At 40.6% G+C, this 24,185-nt stretch overlaps 1 long non-coding RNA gene across 1 annotated transcript in view; it reads left to right on the forward strand.

Annotated features, from left to right (window-relative positions):
• The window catches only part of LOC140907476 (uncharacterized), a 100,876-nt gene extending 78,061 nt beyond the window's left edge, over nucleotides 1–22,815 (forward strand). The window contains exon 3 of the long non-coding RNA XR_012157505.2: nucleotides 22,358–22,815. This is a non-coding gene — a long non-coding RNA (uncharacterized LOC140907476). The remainder of the gene's footprint in view (nucleotides 1–22,357) is intronic.
• Nucleotides 22,816–24,185: the final 1,370 nt, after the last annotated feature.

Consider the following 24,185-nt stretch of genomic DNA (forward strand, 5'->3'; position numbering starts at 1 on the left):
CAATAAGTACTAGTTTTTCAAAGTGTGTATTCAAAGTGAACTATTATTAGCTTGATAATAAGGGCCAGCTTTTCAAAAGTGTTTAGTTGCCTAAGGATGCAAACAGGCACCCAGGTGGGATTTTCAAAAGCACCTACTTATGTTAGGTCCATCGTTTCTAATGTAGAAACTGTGGAAATAGAAAAGTTGTGGTTTTCCTCAAAAAAACAAACGTTAACTGTTTACTATTCAACAAGATTAGATTTATACTTGTTTATGTGGAACTGTAAAATGGTTTGTAATTAAAGATACAGTTCTATTAGTTTCAGAGTAGTAGCCGTGTTAATCTGTATCCGCAAAAAGAAAAGGAGTACTTGTGGCACTTTAGAGACTAACAAAAATAAATTTTAGTCTCTAAGGTGTCACAAGTACTCCATTTCTATTAGTGATACGCTTGTTCACACTTATAGCAGTGATACATTTATAAACGGTTTATAAGTAACTATAGATATTTTCATAAATGGTTAACCAATTAGTCCAACCATTGAAGAGTTTTCTGAGAACTGTCTTATAACAATCTCTATCCTTTATGATATATACAGATATAACCATCAGTAACATATTCTACTCAATATAGAGTGTCACGGATACATTTGTACACTAGAAGTCTTTGAGGATTATAACACAGGGAGAGGAATTCACAATAGTACTAAGATGTAGCCTGAAATAGAGGAAAATAAAAGTTTAGGTTGAATTTTGGGGAATATTTCTAATAATGGGACTTTGGAATACTCTCCCAAGAGACGTAGTGGCAGTTCCATCACTTGGATCATTGGAATATTTGTTGGGCAGAATACTCAATATAGAGTAAAAAAATCCATCATGTAACTGGTAGGTCTTTTCTGTCTCTTAATTTGTGATTCTTTGTCATTTGATCATATGAAATAATTATCTGATCAGAACCAAAAGTTCAATTTGTCCAGTGTTATGTTTCTATTATATTAATAGGTAATGGATTTTAAAGCCAGAAGGGATCATTGTGATAAACAAGCGTGACCTACTGTGTAATACAGGCTATAGAACTTCCCCCAAAATAATTCCTAGAGCATGTCTTTTAGAAAAACATCCAATCTGGATTTACAAATTGTCCGTGATGGAGAATCCACCACCATCCTTGGTAAATTGTTCGAATGGTTAATTACTCTCACCATGAAAAAGGTACACCTTATTTCCAGTCTGAATTTATCTAGCTTCAACGTACAGCCACTGGAACGTGTTATATCTTTCTCTGCTAGATTGAAAAGCCCATTATTAAATATTTGTTCCCCTGTAGATACTTAAAAACTGTAATCAAATCATCCCTTAACTGTCTCTTTGTTAACGTAAATAGACTGAGCTCTTTGAGTCCATCACTATATGGAAATCACTACAGTAATCTATAATTTCTCCATGTGATTGGTCAAATTCACAATTAAAGAAGTTTAGTAATTTGTCTAGTTTTTTTTCCCAGTTGCATCTTTTGAATTTACCTAGAAACAAGATTGACCTCAGAGATTTCATGTCAGAAAATTTAATCTAGCTGCCTGGTTATTCTGATGAATGGGTCATATCCCAGTAGTCTCTCTGGACTGCTGAATGATCTGAGAATACAATTTTAAAAAAAGATAGATTGTCCTGTTTATAGTTGAACCACCTGTCAATGATAAGCAACATAATTTTGTTGTGATTTTTTTCAAGAGTCTATTCAGTTTGCTTGGTTTTATTGATGGTAGAGTTTCCTGTGCCCAGTTCTACTTCTGCCGTCTATGAACATATTGATTATTAATTTGTGATATGTTTCCAGTAGTTATCCAAAGCTTAAAGTCCACTCTCCTTTAAAATGCCTCCTTCCATGCCTCTCTTTACTGTGTACTTAATTGCATAAACAGATTTTTCTCACTTTAATGTCAGATTTAAGATGATAAATGCTCCCAAACAGTTGATTTTAGTTCTTAAATATGATGGGTTGATAGCATTAAATATTAAAGTCTGCAGTCCACAGACCAGCTGGAACATAGAAGGCATCAGTGAAAACTTCCCTATGGTTTCTCACAAATGTGCCTCATTCATGACATGGAAGGATGATTCAGTATTTGATTCAAACCTATTCTGACCTTCCCGACAAGGGAATATTTGGTAATGATGCAAAGTTTGCTTTTAGATACTTCCCAGTTTTACCTTAAATAGCTAGATTATATTACTTCAGTATTTGCAATATTCCTTCTGCTTAGATTAGGAATAACCAGGTCAGAAGAGAAGAGCTGAAGAAGAGCTCTATAGGAGCTTAAAAGTTGGTCTAATAAAAGATATCACCTCACCCACCTTGAGTTATATAAGGCAATTGAAAATTTGAAGTGCTAACACTGCTCATTTAGAATATTGCCACTGGTCTGCTGGAAAACAGCTCATGCTGTTTATAGGCCATCAAAGGGCTTTTTGATAGGAACACCTTTTGGGCACTACTGGCCTGCATTGCATTCAAACCAGTAACTGTTATTAGTTTTATTTTATATACAGGTGTGTGGAATGCTTTGGGCACTGACGTTGTTTTATTGCTATTTACTTTCAAGGAATTATCATCTTTCCAGAGACACTCCCTCGGTACAGGGGAATAAGTGTTGAGTGGACTAGGCGGGGGTCACATAGTTCATTCATACCAAACCAGATGTGTCTATCAAGAATTGTCAACACGAGAGTAAAGTTACTATAGAAATACAATGCAGATAAATGACACTCATTAACACTAAGGAGAACTGGCCACGGGAACTTCTTGAAATATGGATGGGTTATTACCTATGTGACCATAACCATCTCCCTACCTGAACTGGGCTGGGGAAAGGAGGGGAGTACATGTGAAAACAGGGTAACTGTTTCAAAACCCAGTCATCCTTTTCAAAGGACACAGGTGTTACGGAGCTTTTATAAAATACTTGCTCTCCTGGCCGAGGAGGGGGAATTCCAATCTGAGATCTATTGGCCAGGGTTAGGGAGGCTAGCTGCAGACCAAAAGTCTATCTTTCAGGACAGTACAAAGAGGGACCCTCCTAACTGAGTTAAAGGAAAACTGACAGATTATGGGTGAGTTGCGTTGGGCTTTTCTTTACTATTTTAATCCAATGTCTCTGATCACTGTATTGCTGATGACTAATAGGCTTTTGTGTATTGCTGCAAACATTGGCTGATTGCATAGCTCCCAAGAGAATAAGGTCTTGTCTACATTATACAGGCTCTGTTGATACTGATATAGCTATGCTGGTGGAGTCCCTAAGTATAGATACAGTGTATGCCAAGAGAAGGAATTTTACTGACATACTCCCACCACCTCCCTGAACAACATTAGCTATGCCAACAGAACCGCTCTTCTGTCTGCATAGCTGAGTTCAATCCTTGAGAGGGCCATTTAGGGATCTGGGGCAAAAATTGGGGATTGGTCCTGCTTTGAGCAGGGGGTTGGACTAGATGACCTGCTGAGGTCCCTTCCAACCCTGATATTCTATGATTCTACACTGGGGTTTTTGCCAGCATAGCTGTGTCGGCGAGGAAGTGAGATTTTTTTCACACCTCTTACTGACATACTTATGGTGACAAAACTTTGTATTGTAGATCTGGCCTAAATCTTCAGTGTGCTCTGGGCTCATTTAGACCGGCTGAAGGGGTCACAGTGAGAAACAGAGGTGCCGAAGCCCAGGACTCAGTCTCAGAGTAGAGGAGTCATGGGGCTCCCTTGAGCAAAGTGCAAGGCCTATCAGTAAGTAGAGTACATTTCCAGCAGCGGTCAGAGGCACAGCATTCCCTGTAATATTTTGTGTGTATTTGTGCATTCTTTAAATATATTTTGTGTAGCCACAGTTGCAATAGAAGCACACTATACAGTAAATTAAAGAAATAGAGCCTATGCATCAGAACATTTTTCATGCCTCACTCAATTCCTAATGTAAATTAGTAGGAACATTGGTTATCCATTTGAGAAATTGAGTTGGTATAAAAATAAAAATGCACTTATGGTGTGTGGTGCTTTGTGTATCATCTTGGGAGTGTTTTTCTGTTTATCTGTCACTTGCATTAGAAAAAGCAGTCACTGGCTGCAGGTGACATTAAAAATTAAAGGTTAACCTCAATTTCTTTACTGACCAGACATAGAGCAGAAAGTTTTTCTGGATGTGTGCCTGAATTTTGGAACTATCAAAAAGAGATTTAAGAAGTGAAGACTTGTGGTTTGGTGTTTCCCCCTGCATGTATGTGTAGGTATGTGATTTTAATAATGTCATATATTCCTATCACTTGCATTTGATTATTTCAATAGCATTTCTCATCACAACCAAGTGCCTGAAATTTGAAAATGAAATTGTAATTCTCTAGTTAAAAATTGCAGTGAGTTTAGGTTATAGTATCAATTTGGGGATGACTTGCTCTTAAAACTTAGAAAAAATGCTGAATGGTCAAATGCTTCTGTACCAGCCAACTATTTAAAGCGCACGTGATCGTTTCAGAAATAAGTGAAAATTGTAGTTGAAAATCAGTAGAAAAACTTTTTTTAAAAACTCAAATTTTTTCAGTGTAAATATAAATCAGCTGTAATTTACAAGTTAATGAACGGTACTGGGAACTCTGAATGCCAAGGATTTCCACAAGGTTGGCCTCTCCCTTCCCTTAAATTTCAGGTAAGCCAGATTTAGTAGGGTGATAGTGTTATGAATCTCTCTTCTCCCAATGTACCACTGGAAAAAGTCATCTCTACTAGTTTGGCTCTAGCTTTAAGGAACAGGTGGTGAAAAGTGTTCTCTATGTAACCTGCATATATCTTCTGTTCAAGAAATAGGTCCATCGTGTTTATTCAGTGGCGTACCTAAGCCAGGAGCAAACTTCTTAGCGTGTGTGCTGTAAAGTTATTACAAATTGAAGTTCTGGATTAAGCTCTTCCAGGGCTCCTTCTCTTACCAGTGTTCTGCCTCCTGACTTTACTTCATAGATTCCAAGGGCAGAAGGGACCATTGTGATCATCTAGTCTGACCTGTATAACAGTCAGTAGAACTTTCCCTATATAATTCGTAGAGTACACCTCTACCCTGATATAACACTGTCTTCAGGAACCCAAAAATCTTACCATGTTATAGGTGAAACCGCGTTATATTGAACTTGCTTTGATCCATCGGACCGCGCAGCGTCCCCCCCCCCGCCCGGAGCGCTGCTTTACTGCGTTATATCCGAATTCGTGTTATATTGGGTGGCGTTATATTGGGGTAGAGGTGTATATTTTTATTCTTGATTTAAAAGTAGTCACTGATGGAGAATCCATTATGACCCTTAGTAAATTGTTCAAATAGTTAATTACTCACACTGCTAAATATGTATGCCTTATTTCCAGGCTGAATTTGTCTAGCTCCAACTTCCAGCCATTGGATCTATACCGGGGTGGGCAAACTTTTTGGCCTGAGGGCCACATCAGGGTTCCAAAACTGTATGGAGGGCCGGGTAGGGAAGGCTGTGCCTCCCCAAACAGCCTGAGCCTCCCAAAACAGCCTGACCTCCACCCGCTATCTGCCACCTCCCACTTTCCGCACCCTGACTTCCCCCCTCAGAACCACCCACCCATCCAATCCCTTCTGCTCCTTGTCCCCTGACAACCCCCGCCCTGGAACTCCACCCCCTATCCAACTGCCCCTGCTCCTTGTCTCCTGGTTGCCCTGCCCCTCTGACAGGCCCCCTTGGACTCCCACGCCTATCCAAGCCCCCCTGCTCCTCATCCCCTGACCATCCCCTCCCCGAATCTCTGCCCCATCCAACTGCCCCTGCTCCCTGTCCACTGACTGCCCACAGGGACCCCCTGCCCTTTATCCAACTCCCCCGCTCCCTGCCCCCTTACCATGCTGCTCAGAGCAGCATGTCTGGCAGCTGCGCCGCCTGGCTGGAGCCTGCCATGCTGCTCGGCAGGAGCTTGCAGCCCCACCGCCCAGAGTGCTGGTGGCATGGCGAGCTGAGGCTGCAGGGGAGGGGAGAAAGCAGAGGAGGGGCTTGGTGCTAGCCTCCCTGGCCGGGAGCTCAAGAGCCAGGCAGGATGGCCCTCAGGCTGTAGTTTGCCCACCTCTGATCTATACCTTTCTCTGCTAGATTGAAGATCCCATGATTAGATGTGTGTTCTCCATATAGGCACTTATAGTCTGTAATCAAGGCACCCCTTAACCTTCTCTTTGTTAAATTAAATAGATTGAGCTCTGTAAGTCTTATCATTATAAGGCATGTTTTCTAATGGCTTCATCATTCTTATGGCTCTTCTCTGAATCCTCTGCTTTATCAACGTCCTTCGTGAATTGTGGATACCAGAATTGGACACAGCATTCCAGCAGCTATCACACCAGCGCCAAATACAGAAATAAAATAACTTCTCTACTTCCCCTGCTTATGCATCTGAGGATCGCATAACTCTTTTTGCCAGTATGTTGCAATGGAAGCTCATGTTCAGCTGATTATCCACTTAGACTCCCCAAATCTTTTTTCAAAGAGACACTTTTTCCCAAGATAGAATCCCCCATCCTGTAACTATGGCCTGCATTCTTTGTTTCTAGATGTGAACATTTACATATAACCATATTAAAACACACTTTATTTGCATATGCCCAGTTTACCAAGTGATCCAGATTGCTTTGAATCAGTGACCTGTCCTCTTCATTTTTACCACTGTCCCAGTTTTTGTGTCAGTTGCAAACTTTATCAGTGATGACTTTGTTTTGTTTTTTTTCCAGGACCCTACGAGAAACACACCTGCTTGAGGATGATTCCCCATTTACAATTACTTTTTGAGACCTATCAGTTAGCCAGCTTTTACTCTATTTAATGAGCACCATGTTAACTTTATACCTTTGTAGTTTTTGAGTCGCAATGTTATGCGGTACCAAGTCAAATGCCTTACATCAACACTATTACCTTTATCAATCAAACTTGCAATCTTATCAATAAAATATCAAGTTAGTTCAACATCATCTATTTTCCATAAACCCATGTTGATTGGCATTAATTATATTACCGCTCTATTATTTTGCCTGGGACTGATGTCAGACTGACAGACCTATAAATACCTGGGTCATCTCACTTACCCATTTTAAATATTGGCACAACATTAGCTCTCTTCCAATCTTTTGGAACTTCCCTGGTGTTTCAAGATTACTCATGCAATAACATAATTTGTATATAATCCATATATTTATTGGTTTATTTTGACTGCTAAGTAAAAATGAGCAGGTAAGAAAGAAAAATGAAATTGTCTGCATGATTAAAATAGACTACTAAAATGCACTTGCTTCCTTTTTCTTTGCCAAGGGGTCAATCTCTTCTGTCCCTTGCTACTTCTCCACTTACAGGTCCATTAAAAATGTATTTAGAGGATGTAATAAATACTAATTTAGGAGAGAATATGGGGACTGAGGTTTTAGGAACCCTAATATACAGACCATTCCTAGCATTGTACTAAATGACACATCCATGTATTGTACTTCACTTTGGTGGAAAAGCTTGACAATAGAGGCTTTGGTATTCTGTAGATTTTTTTTTTCCCAATCCTTGGATTAAATTACATTAATCATTCTTTGGTGGAAAAGTAATTATGCATATTTCACAGGATTTACCTATTCTTTTTTGTTGAACCTATATTTTAAACCAAGAATTTCTCCTAAGATACAAAATAAAATTTAAATGCAAATAAATTATTTTTTTTATTCAGTCCAAAAATAGACTACTTAAGTTTTTAATCAGTTTCTAGCATTTATCAAGTCAGGGTGGAACTTTAAATTTACTAATGTGTTGGGTAATCAGGCTGTTTATTTAAATCAGATAATAATGAAACTGATCAAATATTTAATTTACTAAGTTTATATATAAGGAAATGAATATACTGTGTAACTTTACCTTTATCTACTATGACTTCAAAAATCTGATGTAAATTCCCAGAGTAAGAGTGGATTCTCCTGTTTTTGCATCCTGGATTTGGTTGCATGGTTATATTACAGACTGTTTCTTAAAGATGACTTGTCAGGCAGATTCACTTGCAAGTGCCACAGTTTCTATATAGAACTGCACTGTAATTAACACAGATTTAACAAAGTTCTGACATCATATATGTTCTAATAAACCCCTTGTATGCCAATCTGTAACAGCACTGTTTGAGGACACCAATAGTATTACAAATAGTGTGTCTACTTAGATAATCTGTGGCTCGTGGAGCAACTAAATTACCCATATGGTGCACCATCAGCATAGGTAGTCCACCTCACAAAGATGCAGTAGCTATGTTGATCTGAGAACCCCTCCCATTGATATAGCGCTATCTACGCTAGGGGTTACGTCATCATAACTACATCACTGAATCCATACCCCTGAGCGATGTTGTTATACTGACACAAGTTGGTAGTGCAGACCAAGCCTTAGTTCTTCTACTTGATTGATAGCTCCATTGCAAGGGTGAGTCAGAGAGAGAAGTCCATTAAGCCAGACTCCCTGTCTTAGCAACACCCACAGGATTTTCAGCTTTAGGGAAGGAGAGAGGAAGAGATGCAGGATTGAGCTGCATTGCACAGCAGTGAAATTGTTACAACAGATTCCATACACACACACTCACATCAAGACTAGTTACTTCTATAACTTTCTTTCAGTAGTTGTTAAATCACTTCACCAGAAGCAGCATGTTTGCCTTTGAGGTGGCATAAACTCTATAATTTCAAATGCCTGCCATATGCAAGCCAAATACAACTCTAGATCTCCTTTACCTCCAGTGCAAATAGCCACATCTTTCAGCTTTCCCTCTGCTTGGTTCAAACATACAATTGGCTGGAAGGCAGCTGATTGAAGTTAAATCTGGATAAATCGTAGAATATCAGGGTTGGAAGGGACCTCAGGAGGTCATCTAGTCCAAACCCCTGCTCAACGCAGGACCAATCCCCAACTAAATCATCCCAGCCAGGGCTTTGTCTGATCTTAAAGCCTTTAAGCCTGATCTTAAAAACCTCAAAGGAAGGAGATTCCACCACCTCCCTAGGTAACGCATTCCAGTGCTTCACCACCCTCTTAGTGAAAAAGTTTTTCTTAATATCCAACCTAAACCTTCCCCACTGCAACTTGAGAGCATTACTCTTCGTTGTGTCATCTGCTACCACTGAGAACAGTCTAGATCCATCCTCTTTGGAATCCCCTTTCAGTTGAAAGCAGCTATCAAATCCCCCCTCATTCTTCTCTTCCACAGACTAAACAATCCCAGTTCCCTCAGGCTCTCCTCATAAGTCATGTGTTCCAGTCCCTTAATCATTTTTGTTGCCCTCCACTGGATGCTTTCCAATTTTTTCACATCCTTCTTGTAGTGTGGGGCCCAAAACTGGACACAGTACTCCAGATGAGGCCTCACCAATGCCGAATAGAGGGGAATGATCATGTCCCTCGATCTGCTGGCAGTGCCCCTACTTATACATCCCAAAATGCCATTGGCCTTCTTGGCAACAAGGGCACACTGTTGACTCATATCCAGCTTCTCGTCCACTGTATCCCCTAGGTCCTTTTCTGCAGAACTGCTGTCGAGCCATTCGGTCCTTAGTCTGTAATGGTGCATGGGATTCTTCCGTCCTAAGTGCAGGACTCTGCACTTGTCCTTGTTGAACCTCATCAGATTTCTTTTGGCCCAATCCTCCAATTTGTCTAGGTCCCTCTGTATCCTATCCCTACCCTCCAGCATATCTACCTCTCCTCCCAGTTTAGTGTCATCTGCAAACTTACTGAGGGTGCAATCCACGCCATCCAGCAGATCATTAATGAAGATATTGAACAAAACCGGCCCGAGGACCGACCCTTGGGGCACTGTGCTAGATACCAGCTGCCAACTAGACATGGAGCCATTGATCACTACCCGTTGAGCCCGACAATCTAGTCCGCTTTCTATCCACCTTATAGTCCATTCATCCAGCCCATACTACTTTAACTTGCTGGCAAGAATACTGTGGGAGACAGTGTCAAAAGCTTTGCTAAAGTCAAGGAATAACACATCCACTGCTTTTCCCTCATCCACAGAGCCAGTTATCTCGTCACAGAAGGCAATTAGATTAGTCAGGCATGACTTGCCCTTGGTGAATCCGTCCTGATTGTTCCTGATCACATTCCTCTCCTCTAAGTGCATCAGAATTGATTCCTTGAGGACCTGCTCCATGATTTTTCCGGGGACTGAGGTGAGGCTGACTGGCCTGTAGTTCCCAGGATCATCCTCCTTCCCTTTTTAAAAGATGGGCGGTACATTAGTCCTTTTCCAGTCATCCAGAACCTCCCCTGATCGCCATGAGTTTTCAAAGATAATGGCCAATGGCTCTGCAATCACATCTGCCAACTTCTTTAGCACATCTTCATCCAGCCCCGTGGACTTGTGCTCGTCCAGCTTTTCTAAATAGTCCCGAACCACTTCTCCCTCCACAGAGGGCTGGTCACCTTCTCCCGATGCTGTGCTGCCCAGTGCAGCAGTCTGGGAGCTGACCTTGTTAGTGAAGACAGAGGCAAAAAAAGCATTGAGTACATTAGCTTTTTCCACATCCTCTGTCAGTAGGTTACCTCCCTCATTCATTAAGGGGCCCACACTTTCCTTGATTTTCTTCTTGTTGCTAACATACCTGAAGAAACCCTTCTTGTTACTCTTAACATCTTTTGCTAGCTGCAACTCGAAGTGTGATTTGGCCTTCCTGATTTCACTCCTGCATGCCTGAACAATATTTTTATACTCCTCGCTGGTCATTTGTCCAATCTTCCACTTCTTGGAAGCTTCATTTTTGTGTTTAAGCTCAGCAAGGATTTCACTGTTAAGCCAAGCTGGTCGCCTGCCATATTTACTGTTCTTTCTACACATTGGGATGGTTTGTCCCTGTAACCTCAATCAGGATTCTTCAAAGAACAGTCAGCTCTCCTGAACTCCTTTCCCCCTCATGTTGTTCTCCTAGAGGATCCTGCCCATCAGTTCCCTGAGGGAGTCAGTCTCCTTTTCTGAAGTCCAGGGTCCGTATTCTGCTGCTCTCCTTTCTTCCTTGTGTTAGGATCCTGAACTCGACCATCTCATGGTCACTGCCTCCGAGGTTCCCATCCATTTTTGCTTCCCCTACTAATTCTTCCCAGTTTGTGAGCAGCAGGTCAAGAAGAGCTCTGCCCCTACTTGGTTCCTCCAGCACTTGCACCACGAAATTGTTCCCTACACTTTCCAAAAACTTCCTGGATTGTCTGTGCACCGCTGTATTGCTCTCCCAGCAGATATCAGGGTGATTGAAGAGAACCAGGGCCTGTGATCTAGTAACATCTAATAAGACAGAGGTGGTGATTGATGTGCATAAGGCTGAAGTCCCTGCCCCCGTGCACACACAAATGGTTTAACATTCTACCTTCCCAATGTAGGTAATGCTCTTTGAATCTGAATTCATTCAATCTCAGATTCTCATTAACATGTTGAAGTTCAGGATAATTTCTGACCAGTTTTTCACTGGGATCATTTTAATTGAAACCCCAAATGTCCCTAGGTATTGATTTGGTCTACCTGAAGCTAATTAAATTTTATTTTGAGCCAGTTGAGATGAAGTTTAAGATTTGTTGCACGTCACAGTGAGTGATCTCCAGTGACTGATTCACTGTAAACTAAGTTTCATTAGAATAAATTGGTTCTGCAGAATCCTGCAAGTGTCTTTTCAGAGGGGGTGTTAAAATACTATCAACATCAATTACCCTGGCAACATTTTACCCATTCCCCAATGTCCATTCTAGCAAGACCTTTTTGAATAAGTGTAGTGGTAAATTCCATTAGATTGTGGTAAAAATGGTCAAGCTTGAGTGAGAAGAAGTGTTTGACGGACTGCCTTTGTTAGTTATGCCTTGGCATAGAATCATAGGATTCGAGAGGTATGCTGTGCCACTTTAAGATCATATTAAAGCACATTCAGAGCGTTATTGGCATCTGTAGCACGTTTCACATCTATTGCTTTGCAAGGAATTTTCAGAGCAATCGCATGGAATTCTGTGATCTGTGACTGTGGCGCCTATTTCTGATCCCTCCTAAGGTCACATCTCCAGGCATAGTTCATGTGGGAGGTGTCCACTGCTTCTCTGACACCTTTGAGGAGCCAGTAGTTTCTGTTCGGGGTTCTCTGCTTGGTTTCCCCCTGTGGATCACTGATTTTATACCTTTGACCCTCACTGGCATCCTGGTTTCGCCCTCCTCCCCTCATTTGTTTCCTCCCATGATTAGTTGATGCCTGGGTTCAGTGGCTTCTCCTCTTAAGCCGAGAGGGCAGGAGGCCTTTAGTAATGGGCCTGCCTACACCCATCCATTTTCAGCTCTTCAGTAGGTACATGGAATTCTGTATTTTTACAAGGTATTATTGCTTTAACGCTGTCTTGGGTCATGAATCTAGTCTTTCCCTTTGAATGGTACAGGGCCTGTTTCTAGGATAAGTGGCCAAATCCTCCTTAACATGAGATTGTTTGTTTTATTTTGGAGGGGTTTTGTAAAATATTCCAGGAGTAGGGATCTATTTCATGTGTTTTGGGGTGAGATTTTCTTTTATTGAAAGAACCATAGAGATGAAAATAATGAGGAGATCCCTACTTTACTTTCAGTACAGATTTGGGTACACAACTTACATTTTTCATAATTTTTTACTTGTATCCTAAAGGTGAGGCGGCGGGGGTGGGGGGTGAGGGCTTCTGCAAACTCAGTCAATACCCAATAGTAAGGTGGGTTTAGTGACCTTTCGAGAGCTCTTGTATTTTCTCCCTGTTTTGGAAGTGACCAGAGTGGAGAGATTTTATACACATACCTTCTGAAAGCACAAATTACATATTGTTTTCTGTTTGCTCATTTAGGCTTTGATTCAGGAAAGTAATTAAGCATTAATTATTTAATAAATCTTAATTTGTGAGATTTCTCAATAATATAAATATTTAATAATTGTTAATACTGTAAATGAAAAGCAGCTCTTATATTGTTTTGCTTTTATTTTTTAAATCAAGTTGTATTAGTGTAGAGTATGTCTAGTTTGGTTTTACCGTTAAACTTTAAAAGGCACTTACAATTGTAAGCTCTGTCAATAGTAGGGGTAACAGGTGAAATGTTTCAGTTGTGAATTCATCTAGCTTCCTGTGATCATGTATTGGGTCAAAGAAAGGGCAGATTTTAACAGAAACCCTTACACCAAATGAATAGTGACCAGAAGCTGGAGTAAATAGTACAATAATTATACATTGACTATCATGCCATTGATTAAATGCATTTTGATTAATGGAGTGTAATGATACATGAATGATTGGATATAAGTTGACTGTTTCAGGTTATATCTTGTGTGTGGCTATCCTAGATATGTAAATTACATGCATCCTCAATCAAAATAATATTTTTCAGAATTTTAGAAAAAATGCAAATTGTGTTTTTGCTTTGTTCATTAATTTAGTTAATTCCTTAATTAGCGGTTAAGCATACTTAAAATATTTTAATTTTTTTATATTTTTTCCCACTTATTACCTTTATTCCATTTTATATACCTAAATCCCTTTTTTCCCCATTCTGTAAAACATATTTGTGATCAATTGCATCTTTGTAACGCTCCAGCTTACTGGCTCATTCAGCAAGCAGGTGGTGGGGTATTTCAGACTTTCCTTTGGGTCTAGTGTGCAGTTGTTGTCTGATATTAGTGGTATCCTGTGATATACAGGAGGTCAGATTAGATGATCTAGTGATCCCTTCTGGCCTTAAACTCTGACTCACTCCAGGCATTGCAATGTTTTTGCTTTATAGGTAATGCTGTACACACTGGCCCTCTTGATTGTGCAGAAGGGGGATTTTGACAAATGTAGTCTCTCTGTTGTTGTTGTTGTCTTAGTGCTTTCGTGCACGTTTCAGCAACATAGAGCTACAGGGTCTAAAACATAGGGAAAATGTTACTCAGTTTTCTCTGGCAAAGCAGAAGAAGAAAATCTGTATGCACATGCACACACTAGTGCATGGACCAGTTCATATGCTTTGTTCTTAGAAGTATTTTAATTATATGATTAATAGAGGAAGAAGGCTGGTGGGAAGGTTTGAAGATTCACATCAACTTGTTTGTTTTTCGAGGAAATTAATTTAGAATATATGCTTTCTTTGAGCAGGTTATCCTTCTGTTACTTGGGTTTTTCAGGATTATATTGGTTACGTTAAAGGAATAATTGTCATTTCATTTTTTCTTCTAATTAAACATGCAATTATATAATAGCGCTGATTTATATGAAGAAAGATATTACTGGCTTTGCCTGGTTGTTATTAAGGACCTTTTGAAGTGGGAATTAATCCTTGATTGGTGATCTACTTTCTAAATTCTTATGGTAATTGTTTATTGCTTCCCTTTATTATCTTGTCCAGACAAATTCTATATTGGAATGGTTAACAGAAGAGCTTATATCCTTTTTAAAAATTGCTGTAGGCAATTTTAACCTGAGGATTAGTGGTGGGATCCAGAGTGTTACACTTCTAGATTTTCATCTATAGGATCCAGAAGGAGTCACATTAAAATGACTTTACTTTTTCCTATGATTAGATCCCAGAGTTTTGGTGGGCAGCTCCATTAAGGGTATGTCTACACTATGAAATTAGGTCGATTTTATAGAAGTCGATTTTTAGAAATCGATTTTATACAGTTGATTGTGTATGCCCCACTAAGTGCATTAAGTCGGCGGAGTGCTTCCTCAATACCTGTGGCTAGGATCAACTTATGGAGCAGTGCAATGTGGGTAGCTATCCCACAGTTGCCGCAGTCTCTGCTGCCCATTAGAATTCTGGGTTAAGCTTCCAATGCCTGATGGGGCAAAAACATCGTCGAGGGTGGTTTTGGGTACGTGTTGTCAGTCGCCCCTGCTTCCCTCCCTCCGTGAAAGCAACGGCAGACAATCGTTTTGCGCCTTTTTTCCTGGGTTACCCATGCAGACGCCATACCATGGCAAGCATGGAGCCTGCTCAGCTCACTGCTGCTCACTGCTGCTGTTGTGAGCATTGTAAACACCTCATGCATTATTTTGGAATATGTGCAGAACTGGGCTAAGAGATGCCAGCACGAGGACAATTGTGATGAGGATATGGACACTGATGTTTCTGAAAACATGGGCTGTGGCAATTGGGACATCATGGCGGCAGTGGGGCTGGTTGATACAGTGGAACGCCGATTCTGGGCCCGGCAAACAAGCACAGACTGGTGGGACCGCTTAGTATTCCAGGTATGGGATGATTCACAGTGGCCGCAAAACTTTTGCATGCGTAAGGCCACTTTCCTTGAACTTTGTGAGTTGCTTTCCCCCATCCTGACGCACAGGAATACCAAGATGAGAGCTGCCCTGACAGTTGAGAAGCGAGTGGCGATAGCTCTGTGGAAGCTTGCAATGCCTGACTGCTACTGGTCAGTTGGGAATCAATTTGGAGTGGGCAAGACTACTGTGGGGACTGCTGTGATCCACATAGCCAATGCAATCACTGACTTTTTGCTATCAAGAGTAGTGAGTTTGGGAAATGTGCAGGTCATACTGGATGGCTTTGCTGCAATGGGGTTCCCTAACTATGGTGGGACGATAGATGGAACGCATATTCCTATCTTGGCACCAGACCACCTGGCTAACCGGTACGTAAACCGCAAGGGGTATTTCTCAATGGTGCTGCAAGCACTGGTGGCTCACAAGGGACATTTCACAGACATCAGTGTGGGATGGCCAGGAAAGGTGCATGACGCTTGCATCTTTAGGAACTCAGGGCTGTTTGAGCAGTTGCAAGAAGGGACTTATTTCCCAGACCAGAAAATTACCGTTGGGGATGTTGAAATGCCAATAGTTTTCCTTGGGGACCCAGCCTACCCCTTGCTCCCATGGCTCATGAAGCTGTACACAGGCAGCCTGGACAGTAGTAAGGAGCAGTTCAACTATAGGCTGAGCAAGTACAGAATGGTGGTAGAATGTGCCTTTGGAAGTTTAAAAGCTTGCTGGCGCTGTTTGCTGACTAGGTTAGACCTCAGCACAGACAACATTTCCATGGTTATTGCTGCTTGCTGTGTGCTCCATAATATCTGTGAGAATAAGGGGGAGACGTTTATTGTGGGGTGGAAGGTTAAGGCAAATCGCCTGACGGCTGATTTTTGAGCAGCCAGACACCAGGGCGATTAGAGGAGCACAGCTAGGTGCACTGCACATCAGAGACTCTTTGAAAACCAGTTTCATGACTGGCCAGTCTGCGGTGTGACAGTTGTGTGTTTTTCTCCTTGCTGCAAACCCCCACCCTCTTTGCTGATTTTAATTCCCTGTAAGCCAACCACCTTCCACCCTTCGCTCACAGCTGGCAGAGGAAATAAAGTTACTATTGTTTTGAAACCATGCATTCTTTCTTTATTAATTAAAAAAAAAAAGTGAGATAACTGACAAGGTAGCCTGGGTGGGGTGGGGAAGGAGGGAAGGACAAGGCCACATTGCTTATTGTAGCCACACTATAAATCAACACGGTTTGAATGACAGCCTTCTGTTGCTTGGGCCATCCTCTGGAGTGGAGTGGCTGGGTGCCCGGAGGCGCCCCTCCCCCACCCCCCCGCGTTCTTGGGCGTCTGGGTGAGGAGGATATGGAACCTGGGGAGGAGGGCAGGCAGTTAAACAATGGATGCAGTGGGGGGCTGTGCTCTTGTTGGCTTTCCTGCAGCTCCAACAGATGCTTCATCACGTCCGTTTGCTCCCCCAGCATTAGCCTCAGCATTGCCTCCTGCCTCTGCTCTTCGCACTCACTTAATGCTTTCCTGGCATCTGCTACTGAATGCCTCCATGTATTCAGCTGTGCCCTATAAGTGTGGGAGGACTGCATGAGCTCGGAAAACATGTCATTGCGAGTGCGTTTTTTTTTCGCCTTCTAATCTGCGATAACCTCATGGACGGAGATGATAGGGGGAGCATAGAAACATTTGCACCTGGGGGAGATAAAAAAGGGAGAGTAAAATTTAAGATACATTTTTGAGAACGAAAGGGAAACTCTTTCACAGTGAATCAAGCAATTCACAGCAGACAGCATATGTGCTTTAGTTACAAGGTCGCATTTTGCCTTATATCGAGCGCCTGCCTGTATGCTGACACATCACAAATGGCTGGGCAACAGAATTCGGTTTCCAGGTAGCCATGGTAAGCCAAAGGGTACGCGGGGTTGGCTTCTTACGCCTTCATAACGTGGGAATGGTTTCAAACTGCAGTGCCATCCTTTCCCATAGCAAGCAATTCCAGTTGGGATTCGCATTTAAAAGGACAGGCTGCGGTTTTCAAGTGGATGTGCAGCAAACACCTCCACCCACCCCACTGCGTGGCTATTTTCCAGGATGATCCCTTTTAGCCAAGTGCAAACAACCCAGCATGAATGGAGTCCTTTTAATGTTCCCTTACAAAAATTCCCCTATTTCAACCAGGTGACCATGAATGATGATATGCTCCTGAGGCTAACACAGAAAGATAAAGACCGAATGTTGCTTGAATGCGACAAAAACCCAGCACCATTTGCTGCCATGCTTTGTGCTTCAATGATTCCAGACTACTTGCTCCTGGTTTGGCGTGGTAAAGTGTCCTACTGTGGAGGACAAAATATAAGGCAGCCCTCCCCAGAAACCTTCTGCAAAGGCTTTCAGAGTACCTCCAGGAGAGCTTCATGGAGATGTCCTTGGAGGATTCCCGCTCCATTCCCAGACACATTAACAGACTTTTCCAGTTGCTGTACTGGCCGTGAATGCATCAAAATTCTTCAGGGCAAATCAAACATTAAAAACTGTTGCTTTTAAACCCTGTACTGTAATTACAAATGTGCACTCACCAGAGCTGCCTTCTCCGGCTTCAGGGTTGGGGATCCCGCCTTGGGAGGGTATTGGCTCCAGGGTGATGAAAAGGTCCTGGCTGCTGGAGATAACGGATTCACCGCTTGCCTGCTGCGCATTCTCCTTCCTCATCCACAAAATCCTCCTCCCTGTTGCGTGAGAATCCCCCCTTGCAGGTATCCACGGACAGTGGTGGGGTAGTGGTAGGGTCCCCCCCTAGAATGCCATGCAGCTGATCATAGAAGCGGCATGTATGGGGCTCTGACCTGGAATGACCTTTTGCCTCCTTTGTCTTTTGGCAGGCTTGCCTGAGCTCCTTAACTTTCAAGCGGCACTGCTGTGTGTCCCTTGTTGTAGCCTCTCTCCACCATGCCCTGTGCGATTTTGGCATATATATTAGCATTTCTTCTTTCTGATTGGAGTTCGGCCTGTACAGATTCTTCTCCTGATACAGCAGTCAGATCCAGTGTCTCCCTTTCGATCCATGCTGGAGCTTGTTTGCGATTCTGGGAGGACTGCATGGTCACCTGTGCTGCTGAGCTCCCACGCTGACCAAACAGGAGATGAAATTCAAAAGTTCCTGGGGCTTTTCCTGTGTACCTGGCTAGTGCATTGAAATTCAAAGTGCTGTCCAGAGCAGTCACACTGGAGCACTCTGGGATAGCTCCCGGAGGCCAATACTGTCGAATTGCGTCTGGAGTAACCCAAATTCGACTCAGCAAGGTCGATTTTAGCGATCCTCCCTTCACCAGGGAGGAGTACAGAAGTCTATTTTTAGAGCCCTTTAAGTTGACAGAACGGGGTTGGTTGTGTAGCTGCATTCATTTTAAAATCGACCTAATGTGGCTAAATTTGACCTAACCCTATAGTGTAGACCAGGGCTATGAGATTTCTCTGTAGTGGAATCCCACAACTTGATCATATACTCTCTTCTTCATCATATTTGTAGGGCCACTGGGGGGGATTGCCTAACGATAACCATGTTTCATATCAGTATGTTAATGATGCCCCACCCTGTCTGCTCATTATCAGGCACAGACAGGCAGATTTCTGCTGTCCTAGTGTCTAAGGGAAATAGGTACTTCAATGGAAAATATCTGGCTCTTTCTTAATCCAGGAAAGAGAAATGATATTAGGCAGGAGAAACATTTTGAGGAGCTGTTATCTCACCATTGATAGATGATCTCTGCTTTTGATTTGTCAAGCTCATCCAACAACTTGGTGTCTTTTTACGCTCATCTCTGCATATTGATGTCCACAAAGGAGCAGTAGCCAGAAACCTCTTCTTCCATTTCAGTGGTCTAGGAGAATGTGTCCCTGTCGTACAAATGTGGACTTACCTGTAGTGTTCTGTATCTTTGCACTTCACGGCTGGACAGTTGTATTGCATTCTACTTTACCTTGAACAATACCTTGGAAAAAAACAGTTCAACAGCTATCCATCTGCTTCATAAAGCCGACCAACACTAGTATACTGAACTTATGATTTATTCCACTTGCTTGAGGTTACTACCATTTCTATTTGTATGTAATGTTGCCCAGATATAGAGGGATCAGCACCATAGAGATGACTTGTATGTGTCCCAGGCTGTGGCAGTGACAAAAAGCAGTTGCTATCACGTGTCTAAAACCATAGTTTGCAAATGTCATTTGAAGGCTTAACAAAAAAGTTTTTCATCCCACTATAACATTTCACAGTGTAGGAGTCTCATCTGGTAAATTTTAAATGCACTAGAGTGGGTTTTCAGGGTCAGGCCCTAGGTATGAAATAAACAAAGGACATATTGCTAGCTGACATCATTCCAGAATCAAAGTGAAAGTGCACATAAAAAATTGCAATCTGTATTAAGTATGTGTGGTGGTAGGTGTCAGAGTTGAATACCTATTCTTAACAGCAAAAAGAAAAGGAGGACTTGTGGCACCTTAGAGACTAACAAATTTATTTGAGCATAAGCTTTCGTGAGCTTCATCCGATGAAGTGAGCTGTAGCTCATGAAAGCTTATGCTCAAATAAATTTGTTAGTCTCTAAGGTGCCACAAGTCCTCCTTTTCTTTTTGCGGATACAGACTAACATGGCTGCTACTCTGAAACCTATTCTTAACAGGTGATTTCCATAGTTTTCCACGTTGAAGACTTCTTAATGTGTGTAATCATGTGTTTTTTGGAGTATTGTTTTTCAGTCTTAACTGTTAGCTAATGAAGTTTTATATTTGGGAATTTCCATTTGTTATGTTTGTGGTCTTTGGATACAATTCTATAATTAACCCAATGCTTTCAAAACATTTTGGCAGTGGTTAGGCAAATTGAGTTTTGTTATGTACAGATGCAAAAGGGACTACCTTTTATTTCATAAAGCCAGTGGTAATTAATGGGTTGGAGTAAATTGTAAAGATCTATGTAAAATTATAGAGAAAACCATGAAAGGCAGTTTTATTTAAAAGTTTTTAAAATGCCTGTTTATGCTAAATGTGGTCCAAGTGCAGAAGGAGACCAACTGAAGGAACAGCTGCAGTAGGTTCACAGATTAAGTCTAGCTTCCTGTTCGCAGAGAAGTAAGAAGAATTTAGAAGTAGATGCATAACTCCTTTTACAGAAAGCATTTAGCTTTTAGGCACTGTTTCAGTGCTTGGACAGCTTCTTTATTTTCCATTGGAGTTTTCACAGCTTGTAATATACATAGAAAGTTAATGATGAAAGAGTAGTAAAGTATTCAGTGAAACCAAAAATTAGAGAATTTGCAAATGTAAAATCATAATTTACATAAATGTTATAGTTAAGAACACAGTGAATGTAAATATGCCTTCATCTACTCTCAGTCCTGTAATGCCATTCTTTGTCCAGTGGGAGATGAAGAATGATTTGAGACTGCTGTTTAACCTATTATAACAGTTTTAAAAAGATTAAATAGCACTGATGTAAATATGAGGTGGGAAAAGAGTATTTATCTCCATTAAGTTACACAAAAAACGACAGTAAGAATAACAGGCGGGTGGGTGTGCATTAAGCAGTGAAATCCCTAAATTCAGACACTAATTATAAGCACAAGGACAATTGCCTCCCACATACTTAACTGTTGTTATGGGATTTTTCAGACAGAAAATATGCTTCAGAGTTCTTCAGGCACTAAATATGGATTTTATTTTCCATCCTTTTTTTACCTGATACATAGTTTTGATATTAGTGCATGACAGCCTAATGCTAAAGATTGAATTTAGTGTTAATTACTAGGCAAGTTTAAGTCTTTGTGCTGTTTTGCTGTTTAATGTAGGTCTCAGACTTCATCTAAACAAATCCTATCCAGTTTTTGATTGCAGATAAGAAGCTGTTGCAACATTATGCTCAGGTGATTCAGGGCATTGTTTGGTTAACATGCTTTGCTTTAATTGTTTCAGATTCCTATTAGCTTTCTATGAACTAGACCAGTAGTCTATGTCTCAGACTATAGTCTATGGACAATCAATGGTCTGAATAAAGCTATTGAATCATAAGGTTCTGGTTCTTCTCCTTGTTTCCAGATGATGCATTCTGTTAAAGAAAGCTAAAATACTTTCTAATATTACTTTTCCATTTAAGCAATTGTTCTAGTTACTACAAAGATGTTGAGTAGCACTTAAGAGAAAGGTAGGTAACCCTCACAGTCACAAATGAGGAAGATGATGATCTATAAACATGCAAGAACCCTTGGTCAAGTTAATCTTTACATTAACATTTTAGCTTAGAAGGGACCATTGATGATCATCTAGTCTGACCTCCTGCACAATACATGCTAAAGAATCTCATCCAGTAATTTCTGCATCGAGCTCATAACTTCCATTTGAGTTATAACACATATTTTAGAAAGATACCTAGTTTTGATTTAAAAACTTCAGGTGATGGAGAATGCACCATGTCCCTACCTAAGTTGTTCCAGTGATTAATTACCCACACTGTTAAAATTGTCTCATTTCTTTTCTCAATTTGCCTGTCTTCAGCTTCCATCATTGGATTTCCGTATGCCTTTTTCTGCTTGATTTAAGAGCTGTATACTATCAAACTTCCCCCCTGCAGCTATTTGTACAGTGTGATCAAGTCACCTCTGAAACTTCTCTTCAATAACCAAATATATTGAGCTTTTTAAGTCTCTCTCTTACTACAGGCAGGTTTTCCAGATCTCTAATCATTCTGGCATTCTTTTCTGAACCCTTTCCACTTTATCAACATAATTTTTGAAGTGTAGACACCAGATGGGGATACCGTTTTCCAGTAGTGGTCTCATTAAAGCCATATACAGAGGTAATATCACCTCCCTACTCCTACTTGGTATTTCCATACTTATGCATCTAAGAATTGCATTAGCATCTTAGCCAAAACATCACAGTAAGAGCTCATCTTTATGTATTTATTTACCAGGACTGTATCCAGTCTGCTTTTCAGAGTCATTGATTTGCTTATATGCTATTCTTTGTTCCAAATATAAATAATGTAGTGTAAACATTCCTGTAATATGTACCCTTAGATACATTTGCTGTATGCACCTGTTTGGAAGGATTTACACTTACTTCGGTCAAGGCAGGATTTGAACTAGGGCCACAGCAGTGAAAAGTCAGTGACTAGGCTTTATCTATTTTACGTGGTTTATAGTTTTAAAAGAAAATGACATCACAAAGCATTAGAATCTTAATAATACTGCACAAAGAAGGTTTTATAATGTGTTTAGCTTGTGCTGAGAGCTAATAATACAGCAAAAAAAGAGCTCTCTTCTTAGAAGTCTGCTTTTAAGGGAACCAGAAGAAGTGTTAAGAATTATGGATTACATTGCTTGGATTAATATTTTTAAAGTTTATTTTTAGGAACAGAAGCACAAAAATCCTGTCTTAATCTTTCTGTTTCTTTTAGTTATGCTGCTTATTTAGCTTTTAGTAACTTGTAATTTAAGATCACAGTTATTAGGTGTATTTCTGCATTTTATATATCGCTCCCAGATGCTACGGTATTAGTTTTTATCACTGCATATTTTATGAAATGTCAGCCTTCTGTTGGCTGTTCACACAGCATTGTTAGTGATCAAAGCCACAACATAAAGGCAAGGAATCTAAACAGTTGGCTTATCTTTGTCCTTCATTGTGACACACATACCATAAAATTACTTTACGAAAAGCGAAAGCCTCATGCAGCATGTTCTGAAAAGGTGAACTTTTTTGAGAGTCTAAATGAAATAGATAAATTCTTTTTACAATTCTATTTATATATAAAAAACTAAAGTTTCAAAGTTTATGCTTTTTAAAAAAGTTTTTTTCCAAATGTTTTAACTTGCACAATGTGATCTCCTTAAAAATAATTGCACAGTAGAAATTTTGCCTCATAAAACTGTGTGTCTTAGCAAAATCCATGTTGTATATGATATAACTTTTCTGAGAGACCTACCGAATATAGTTAGCCCTACCATGCTAAATCCCTTTGAGCTAAAAACTGGAGAGTTGAATCAAATTTTGTATTATGGATACTACCGTGAATGCAAAATATATTTGGTTTTCATTTTGTCAGAGTGGGAAAAATTTTTGTTCTGGGTTGTATTTACAGTTATGAACCTTACCACACAGATATAAGTGGCCCTTAATTTTCCTGTTTGCCTAAGTGATTCTGAATCAGAATTGAAGTGATAAGGTGTTGTGGGAAAAAACCCACAAAACCTCTACATGCTCTGGAGAGATTCTGTAGGAATAAAAATCTTGAATGATTTTGATCAGCTGTTGTGTATGCCCTGCACAGCAGTTGGCTCAATCAATTTTATGTTTTGGGATGGTTTTATTAAAACGAGCTGCTGCTTTCAGTAAATCATTGAGAAAGATGCTAACTTTGTATATGCATTTTTGGGCCTGCAGCTTACGAATGCAGCCTCTCAAATTACTGTGCTTGAGTCCATTCACAGAGAGGTGGATTGGATCAGTCACTCTTACAATGCAGGGTGTTATCTGGAGTATGCAACGAAGAAAGTAATATTTAAAAAAAAAGATTATGATGGGGGAAAGCTATTTTAAAAAATACTTTGGTAGATGGTCTTTAATGGTTATCTAGGGACAACATTATTATAATGATATGATAGGTCAAGGCCAGGCAAGAGAGTTCACGCAAGAGAGGTAACACAAGATGCTGTCCAGCGGTGTAAAGAAAGAAGAGGGTTTTTTTAAATAAAACGTTTTCCCTTTTGAGTGACTTAGTTGTGTATATTGCTCTGCCCCCCTGCTGTATGGCTCTCTGATCACTTAGAGGCTGTGTTCAAAACATTCTTGCATGTATGTAATGTTTTGCCTTTTAGATCAATTTGACAGAGGAACATCTTGTTT

The sequence above is a fragment of the Lepidochelys kempii genome, chromosome 2, assembly GCF_965140285.1.
Source record: "Lepidochelys kempii isolate rLepKem1 chromosome 2, rLepKem1.hap1, whole genome shotgun sequence".
Taxonomy (NCBI): domain Eukaryota; kingdom Metazoa; phylum Chordata; order Testudines; family Cheloniidae; genus Lepidochelys; species Lepidochelys kempii.